Below are 10154 nucleotides of genomic sequence, written 5' to 3'. Positions count from 1 at the left end.
AAGAAGAAGAAGAAGAAGAAGAAGAAGAAGAAGAAGAAGAAGAAGAAGAAGAAGAAGAAGAAGAAGAAGAAGAAGAAGAAGAAGAAGAAGAAGAAAACACCAACCAGAAAACCTCACCAAAAAAATAGTGGGCATTTAGGAAAATGACAAAGGGACATTTTAGAGCTAAAATAATACAATAACTGAAATTTGAAAACCTTGCTCTGTGGGCTCGGTGGAAGAGCTGAGACAGCCAAGGAGAGAATGATAAACTCAGAACGGGTCAGTGGAGTTCAGAGTCAGACCAATCTGCAGAGGCACTGCCGATGGAAGACGTGCGGAGACTTGGCAATTGAGGAGATGATGACACAGGCTCAAACGTGGATGCTCTTGGAGTCACTGAAGAGAAGAATGAACCCACTAAAGGAGATTCTGAAGGAATAATGACTGAAAAATCCCCTGAATTCATGAAAAACATAAACCATAAGCCTATAGTTCCAAGAGACTGACAGAAACCCAACAGAATAAAGTCAAAGAACCGTACAGCAGGGAGTCATTAAACTCTGGACTGGAGGTCTGGACTCCAGGGCTCTTCTTCCTCAGGGGATGAGTGACCTTGAGAAGGGGGTCAGGCTGGCCTTGAACTCAAGGCGCTCCACCTGTTTGGGATGACCTTGAATTCCTGTCACTGTACCTGTTTTAGGCTAGCAGATGCTGTGGTAGTGGGTGAGAGTCATGGTTGGTGTCAGGACCTTTGAAACCTGTGACATCACATAGGCGTGACCCACACACCCGTTGCCAAGGCAACAGCCACCATATTCCCAGAATCTACCTGGCTTACTTCCCACCTTTGGATGCTGTGTGACTACATCAGCATCCAAACATATAAAAGAAAAGCCCCCCCCCCCATCTCTTTCTCTCTTTCCCCCTTCTCTTTCCACAGCCACTTTGCCCTTCTCTCTCTCAATAAACCTCACTGTTTGACCTGATGCGGTCCTTCTGAAGCCATGGGACAATCAAGATCATAACAGCCACCACGTCTGGCTTCAAGGGATATTCCTGAAAGCAGTCCATGGTGGAGGGGAAAGGCATTGCATTTTGGGGTACACCAACCAGAAAATAGCAGATCCCATTCTGAAATAAGGATGGGAGCAGGGAGAGAAAGAAGTAACTGCTAACTCTCAAGTTTGAATCTGAAAAAACAACCTTACTCTTCAAGAGTAAGGGGTGGGAAATACATTTTAATTACAAAACTGTCTCTCTAAGGGACCAGGGGAGAATCCCCTGTAAGGACAAGCACTCATATCACAAGCCTGACATCCTGGGCCCTACACAGAAAGCTGCAAGCAGAGAGGGCATCTAAGATCCCAGCACTCCTATAGTGAGAGGGGAGGTGGAGGCAGGAGAATGGCCTGGAAGCTCACTACTCACTGGTCAGGTAACCAGGAGAGAGCCTGCTTCTTCCCACAAGGTGGAAGGGGAGAATGGGCTTCCCAAAGCTGTCTTCACACACACAACTCATTAATCACCTAGACCTTGCTAAAGGAAGCCGTACTTTGTGTTCATGGGGAGGAGGAAGGTTTGTATCCTTCAACCGCATAGTGAATGCCATCTCAACCACATTGCCACGGAAGAATTTTGTTGATCTCCACAGACTTTTGAGTTTAAAAGGAACAGGAAACCCAGCACCGAGGAAGGTAACCAGAGGATGAAGGCACGCTGTCCAGTTTCAAGATGTGCAGAGGCCGCCACGCAGTGTGGTCTTGGCAGAGAATAGCCACAAAGGTCCAAGGGATGGAAGTAGAGAAAGGCCGGGTCCTGCAGATGGGCTGAGAGGCCTCTTACAGCAGAGCAGGGCAGCCAACGGTGAACAAGTCATTCCTCAGAGCGAGTGCCGAAAAGACCAAACATCCACACACAAGCACAAATGAATGGCTCTAGACACGAGCGCTGTGCCTTTCACACAGATTAACTCAAAATGAGCCAGAGCCTTAAAGGGAAGTGTGAGGTCCCCTGAAACACCCTGAAGAAGAACTTGGTTTTAGATTTGCCATTGAGTTTTCATAAATAACCCACACAGAATGATGCAGAAGGAGATAACTGTATGACAGATATTAAAATCTCCTGGGGCTGGTGGAGATGGCTCAGTGGGTAAAATGCCCGCTGCACAAGCCTGAGGACTTGAGTTCCGCCCTCAGCAACTATGTAAAGAAGCTGGAGTGTTCACTTGTAACTCTAGTGCTGGGGAGGTGGGGACAGAAATGTCTCAGAGACTCACTGTCACCCAGCTAGCCTGATCAGTGACTGCGGGGGTCCAATGAGAGAGCCTGCGGATAGCTCCTGAGAAACAACACCCAGAGTTAACCTCTGTTTCCTGTAAGCCTGTGCATGCACACATACACATGCGCGCGCGTGTGCACGCGCGCGCACACACACACACACACACACACACGCACACAAACAGAAAAAAACTGTTAATTAATTCTGTTCTTTCAAGTCTTTCTTAGAAGAAGGAGAGCAGCATAAATATCCATGTGCCACTCGTGAGTTAATCTATTTGTATCCACTCAACCCTTGTACACTAATTGGCTTGGATCCAAAATAAACAAAGAATTGTCACAACTCAACAAAAGGAACATAAGCCACCTGTACAAAACAACAACAACAACAACCACCTTAGGCAAAGATCTAAACAAATCTCTCATGAAAGAAGACATCAGCATAGCAAAAGATGTCCAGAAGGTAAACAGAGGCATTTGGGTCTCTGGGGACTTACAAACCAAAACAACCATCGAGACAGAGATGTGTACCAATGAGGCTGGCTAGAGGCCAGTGCCAGGTGCTGGCAGGGATGGGCTGACAGGAACTCTCGTTCATGGCTGGTCATAATGCAAACTGGCACAGCCTCTGTGGAAGACAGTCTGGCAGTTTCTTACAAAGCTAAATATAATCTTAGCATATGATCCATCAGTCATGCTCCTCACTGTTTACCCAACTGAGTCGAAAACTTATGGCCACCCAGAAAACCTGCATATGAATGTTTATAGCAGCTTTACTCATAATTGTATAAAACTGGGGGCAAGCAAGATGCCCTTGCAGGAAACAGGGAAATGCGCGGCGGTCCGTCCACTTGGTGGAATAGTATTCAGCAATCTAAAGAAGCAGTTCACCAAGTTATAGAAAAGACACGGGTGAGCAGCAGACGCCCGTGGCAGGGATGGAAGAAGAGATCCTGCAAGCAAGGTGCTAAGAGAAAGAAGCCACGTGGAGAAGACCACATGCTGTGCGGTCCCAACTCCCTGGGATTCTGGGGCAGTTTAAACGACCTGATGTCATTAGGGAGCTGGGTAGACATCTGATGAGGCACAGAGGAGACTGGGACGTACAAGGTGTTTTATATCACGTTCACACATACATGTGGAGATGGAGGCTGAAACCATGGGACCTCATTGTCCTCAACTTAGTGTTCATACTCAGAATGCAAGGCAGCGACCGTGGGACTTAAGAGAATCACAGATGGAGGCAGCAGCCTCTCTGATGGGGAAGAGGGTTACCAGGTAAACTCTGAGAGAACTAAATGTGAGCACTGGGCTGTGACCGATAGCGTTGTTTCCCAGGGTGGTGCAGGTTGGCAGTTATGAAGCCCCTCCACGGGCTGGGGACATTAGGACATATCTGTAATTCCAGTGTCCTTATGGCAAGATGGGAAATGGAAGCGAGAGTTCCTGGAAGGTCACTCACAAGTCAGCTAGCTGATGTACACAGTAGTGAATAGCAACAGACCCTTTCTCAAGCAAAGTAGCAGGTGAGGACTGGCGGCTCAGGTTATCCTTTGATCCCTGTGTATTCTGTGGAATGTGTGAGTCCACACACAACACATGTGAATATACTCCACCCCACTCATGCTCTACAAGAAGATGGAAGTAAACAGGCAAATGGGTGGTCAATGACAAGAGCCAAATTCTTTGTCATTACAAGAAGAGCATCTAAAACAATTCAGGTGGGGCTGGAGAGATGGTGCAGGGATTAAAAACACTGGCTGCTCTTCCAGAGGACCTGAGTTCAATACCCAGCACCAACGTGTAGCTCAGAATCATCTGTAACTCCAGTTTTAAGGTTCCAACATCTTCTTCTGACATTCATGAACACAAGAAACACAAGTGGTAGATAGACATACATGCAGGCAAGTCACTCACACACACGATATATATATTACCAACCCACATCAGACTGACCTATAGGCAAATCTGTGGGACATTTTCTTAATCAATGATTGACTTGGAAGGGCCTAGACCACTATGCATGGTACCACCGCTGGCCAATGGTCCCTCCTTGGTGCTATAAGAAAGCAGGCTGAGCATGCCATGGAGAGCAGGCCAGCAGGTAGTACTCTCCTCCATAGACCTTACCTCATCGCCTGCCCTGTTTGCCTTTGTGTCCTGACTTCCTTAGATGATGGACTGTGGTGTGGAAATGTAACCAAAATAAACCCTTTGCTATGCATCTTGCTTTTGGTGATATTTCCTCACCATAGCAATCAAGACCCTAATCAAGACAGCCCCTGACTGGTGAGGTAAGGTGTAATGGCGCATATTGGGAGTGAGTGATTAGCAAAGCTGTCAAGAAGCAAAGGGTCTGGGAAGACACCAGGGGAAAGGTACCTTTAAAGACACTCCCCTAGTGACCCCCTTCTTCCAACAAGGCCCCCTTTCCCATCTGTAGTTTGACCATGAACACCTCCTGTATTTGCCTCTTGATGCAGCGAAAGTCCCCATGATCCAGTTGCCTGTCAATCACACCTTCAATTGGGGACCAAGCTCTCAATATGTGAGCCATTTACGAGGGGGACATTTTGTATCTGCACAGTAACCCAAGGGTTGACATAAGCAGTAGGGGTCCTAGGAGTATGGACATGCTAGAGGCAATGGACATGTCTTGCACCCAAGTTTTGTCTTCTGACATTGAGTGCAAGAGGGGGAAAGGTCTTAGGTTCTTTTCTCTTGTCCTGACAAAACATTATGACCAAGGCAACTTATAAAAGAGGTTCTAGAGGGTTAGTAAGCTCATGATCATCATGATGGGGAGGGATGCAGCCAGCCAACATGGTTCTGGAGCAGTAGCTGAAAGCTACACCCTGATCCACAGGCATGAGGCAGAGAGAGCTAAAAAGGAATGTCTAGGCTTTTTAAAACCTCAAACCCCACTGTGAAGTAACACACCTTCAACAAGGCCACACCTCCTAATCCTCTCCAAATAACTGCACTAACCGGGGACCAAGTATGTAAACATTAGCCTATAGGGATCATTCTCATTCAAACCACTGAACTCTGTTCCCTGCCCCCAGGGGCTTGTGGTCATGTCATAATATAGAATATATCCAGTCCAACTTCAAGTCCTCGTAGTCTTTTATAGTCTTAGCACTGTTTAAAAGTCCAAAGTCTCTTCTGAGACTCAAGGCAATCGCTTAACTGCAACCCCTGAGACATCAAAAGGAAATTACGTATTTCCAACACACACTGGAATGGAATAGACATTGCCATACTGAAAGGGAAGAAAGGGCGTATATTGAGGCAATTGTGGAAACCAATCCAGGCAAACACCAAATCCTGAAACTCCGTTTTCAGTGTCAAATAGCTTATCTGGTTTCAACCTTTCAGCTTTGTTGACAGCACACACTTCTCTCTCTTGGGCTGGTACCACTCCGTGTTTACAGCTCTCCTTGGCAGGTGCCCCACCACTCTAGCATCCCCCAGCGTCTTGGGGTCTCCAACCCAATCCAGACCTTACCTTCACAGCTTCACACAATGGCCTTTCTAGACCTCCATGTAGGGCCTCCCCTGCCACAAGCCTGGCCTCAGCAGCCTTCATTAACCACAGGGGAAGATTCCACACTTCATTTACTCCTGAACCTTTGATCGCTCTAAGACCAGAGCCACACTGCCTATGTTGCCAAGTGCTGTTGCCTGTGTGGTATGAAACCTGGCTCTCTCCTTGAATTACATCTGCATAATTGCATAAGCATTGATTTGTTCTTGCTCTTTAAGAAAATAGGTGATTCCTTAGGCCCTTTCTCTTTAAGTTGCAGGATTAGCTACCTGGGGACTTGCCCTGGGGGCACCATATCCTTTATTCCATTTCATCTTAAACCAAGGTTCCAGCATTAGATTTCATAATGTTCTTTCTCTCCATAATAAGTACAGGCTGTACACCCTGTAACCATTGCTCTTTTTCATTGTAGGTCTTGAAAAGAGAGATCACTAATAGTTACTTGACATAGTCAATACTAGGTTGTCTTGAAATCTCTTCTGCCGACAACATCAGTCTCAGATCTGCAGATTCTTAAAACAAGGGTACAGAGCAGTCACAGTGCTTACCAAAAGATCATAACAATGGCCTCTAGCAAGCACAGCTGTTAATATTGTTCCCCCCTGAAACCTTTTGAGCTGGGCCTCCACAGTCTACATGGCTCTCAGCATGACTTTCTTCCAAGCTCCTATTAGGATGGCCCATTAAGCTCCACTTACAGGATTCAACTGCTTTTCTAGTCCAAAGTCCTAAACTCTTCTACATTTCTACACAAAAGCCCCACAGCATGGTCAGGGCCATTACAACAATAGCCTACTACTTCCTGGCACCAATTTCTGTCTTTGTTACTTTTCTATTGTCCTGAAAAAACACCCTTGCCAGTTAGTGCTTTCTACTTTGGGCTTGTGGATGAGATGTAGGCTTTAAGCTCCTGGCTATGGTGGCTATGAACTTTAACTCTCTGGAACCACGAGCTCCATATGAGGTGCTTTCTTTTATGAGTGGCGTTGGTTATAGTGTTTGGTCATGTCAATAGAAAAATAACTGAGACAGGCGCTCTAGAAAGATGACCATGCCAAGAACACATGGGTTTAGCCTGGAGCACAAAATGGTAGGATGTGAGAAGGTGCCTAAAAAGCCAGATTTAATTGAAGAGAAAAAAAAAGTTCACAATAAAGTGAAGTGTGAGAATGAGAAGAACCCAAAGGAGATTGCAGTGGTCCAGGCTGGGCAACAGCCGAGTATGTCACATGGGATATTACCGTCTCAACACTAGATGTCTGTGCATCACGTGGGCAGAGATGGCAATGAAGAACAAGGGAGTGAGCTTTCCTATAGAAAATTCCCAGACAGTGACAAGCACTTTCTGTCTTCAAGAGGTTGAGTCTGACTCCATCATCTCCTTAGTTGAGGGCCTGCAGTATAGAGAGGAGATATCATGCAACTTCACCAGAGAACAGTCCTACAGAAGCTAACAGCCTTTAGCCTTGGAAGCTCAACACCAGTGCCTGGGCACACTGTGTGTGTGTGTGTGTGTGTGTGTGTGTGTGTGTGTGTGTGTGTGTGTGAGCTTGTTGCTCCTGGATTCTCTTCCCATGCCATACAGTCCTATTTCCACCAAGAGAGAAATACCATATAGATTCCAAATGAGGGACAGTCTGAAAAATCCTGTGTGAGTACTCCTTAGAATACTCAAGATTGCCCTAAAACATAAAAAAGAAAAAAGAAAAAAAAACCAAACCTAAAAATATAAGTGTAGCTCTCACCCCTCCTCAAAGAGGCATCTTTATTTCACAGAGATTGCTGCAGAGAACCATAGTCAGTCAGAACGCAGAACACAGCTGATGTTGGAGCCCCCAGCCTCGGTGGGTAATATTTACAACACCACCTCTGTACCTAAAGCTTGTGGAACATCTAAGGGGAGGGGTGAAAAGACTGTAAGTACCAGAGGACCAGGGAATCTGCTGAGAGATTGTGTCTCCTTGAAATATCATGGAGGCTTCCCTTATGATATCTTAAAAATATGGCTGCCTAAGAGCAGAGTAAAGACAGCATCCGTAGACATGCTAACAGGGAAGGGGGAAGTCTCATAGGGCCCCACCCTTAAATAAAGAACTGCAGGCAGCAAAGAGATGCTGGGGGCAGAAACTGCTTTCCCAGAGATGAGTCTCCCGCTTGCAAAGTGGTCAACCCTGAAATCACGCACATATGCACAGCACTAAACGATCCTGCAGGATGTATTCATATGTATGTAACCACAAAAGTTAAGAGGAAAGAGGTGAGGAATTTGAGGGTGAGGAAGGAGGGGTGTATATCGGAGGGGTTGGAGGGAGGAAAGGGAGGGATGAAATGAAGCTGTATTTCAATTTAAAAATAAAAGTGACCTTAAAAACAAGAGGAGAACCTGAGCTTCCTTTATATTCTATGACTAAATATCCTGACTAGAAAAAACAGCTTACAGGAGAGAAGAGTTTTTATCAGGGTCAAAGGAACATTGTATACAGCTGGTCAGATCTGCAGTCAAGAATAGAGAGAGACCTAATGTACACATCCATGAGCTCAGCTCTTTCTCTACTCTTGTAGAGTCTAGCCCCTTTGTGGGGTTCAACTCCATTGGGAAAGACCAAAGATTTAAACCCAATTCAGGCTTAGATTAGATGACGTAGTTTTTATCACTAGCAGAAAGGCAGAGCCTGAGAGTCAACACAGCATGGTTTGGGGACTTTGAGGTTAAGGGGGTTTTAAGGGCAGACCTCAGAAACGTATGCATTACAAGTATCCATGGAATTCACAGCTGGGCAAAAGTCCTGTTTTACCTCCTTCAGTTGTCTTCTCTTTCCTGCTATATAGTAATAACAGGCCATCTCAGCCCTTTCCCATAGTGATAAGCAGGTTTTACAGAAGCGAAGGCAGCTGCCAATACCTCACAGACCTTATCCCAGTCTTATCCCAACGGCAGGCCACTGGGATCTCCGTGCATGCCAGAGAACAGATTAAGGGCCATTATGGGACGCCTGGCTCCATAGTAAGTTCCTTTTGTCTCTGCAGGGGACCTGTGTAAATTGCCACTCAGGTCTGAGCACTCTAATGACTGGAGCAGAGCAGTTCTTTTCTGGTCAGAAAAACAACACAGAGCCATCAGGTCTTTAGGGCTGGCTGTCATATCCTGACAACCCAAAGCCAGGGAATGGGTGCCACACACTGTGGGCTGAGTCTTCCCACATCAATTAATGGAATAGGCTGGCCGTGTAGATAAGTCCTTGTGGACTATCCTGGATGATTCTAGACTGAGTCAAGTTGACAAAACCAATCATCACTCAGAAACCATAAGCAAAGGGAGTTTGGGGACACAGGACAGAGACCACAAAGGTGATTTGTAAAAGAAAAAGGACTTTAGGGGAAGTGTGGGAAAGTCCACTAAAGAAAGCGTGAGGAGGGAGCCTGAGCTGACAGCCCACAGCAACAGTGGCTCGAGACTGGGGAGCATCAAGACTGAAGAAAATCATGGAGTGCTATAAAGGTTTACCATCTTTAGAACAGTATGGAGAAAATAGCCCTTCTAAAACTAAATATTTATATTTAAAGCATCAGCTTGGGCCAGTGAGATGGCTGAGTGGATACAGGCACGTTGTGCAAGTTTGACAGACTGACTTCCAAGCCTGAGAAAGGTAGAAGGAGGGACACAGCCTCACCAGGCTGCCCTCTGACAGCCCGGTGTACTTCATTGAACACCCAATAATGATTCAACTAAGATTTAATTGAAAAGTAAAATATCCACTTTCATTTTTTTCTTAAAGTATTTGAAGCACACACATTAAGATATGCTTGGGAACTAGTTGTTGACAAATGTGCCATTCTGGGTGAGTCACAAGAGCAATGTGCTCTCTGTGAAAAGTCACTCTCAGAGTGCCACACATATAATTCTCATTAGATGACATTTCCCATTGGTAGGGGCGGAATCTGGGACTGTCAGCATGTGCCACTGAGCCAACCCCTCAGGCCTTAGACATTGTTTAAAAATGAAAAAAAAAATGTAGAAATGGAGACAAATTAGTGTTTTCCAGGAACTAGAGGTGAAATACTGTCTGTGTCTGCTTGCAATTCCCATTAAAAGAATGCCTAGGGCTGTATTAGTAGTAAAGATGGAAATCCACACTGGGTGTGGTGGCAGATGTTTTCAATGACAGCACTTGGGAGGCAGAGGCAGGTGGATCTCTGTGAGTTTGAAGCCAGCCTGGTCTACAGAGTGAGCTCCAGGACAGCCAGAGAGACCCTATCTCAAAACAAACAAACAGAAAAACAAACAAACAAACGAACGAACAATCCACAACAAACCAAGCCTTCAGTGTAAGAGCTCTCTGGAGACAGAC

This window comes from Mus pahari, chromosome 7 (assembly GCF_900095145.1).
Source record: "Mus pahari chromosome 7, PAHARI_EIJ_v1.1, whole genome shotgun sequence".
NCBI lineage: Eukaryota > Metazoa > Chordata > Mammalia > Rodentia > Muridae > Mus > Mus pahari.
The sequence above is the reverse complement of the archived record's forward strand: the minus strand, read 5'-3'. Positions refer to the sequence as shown.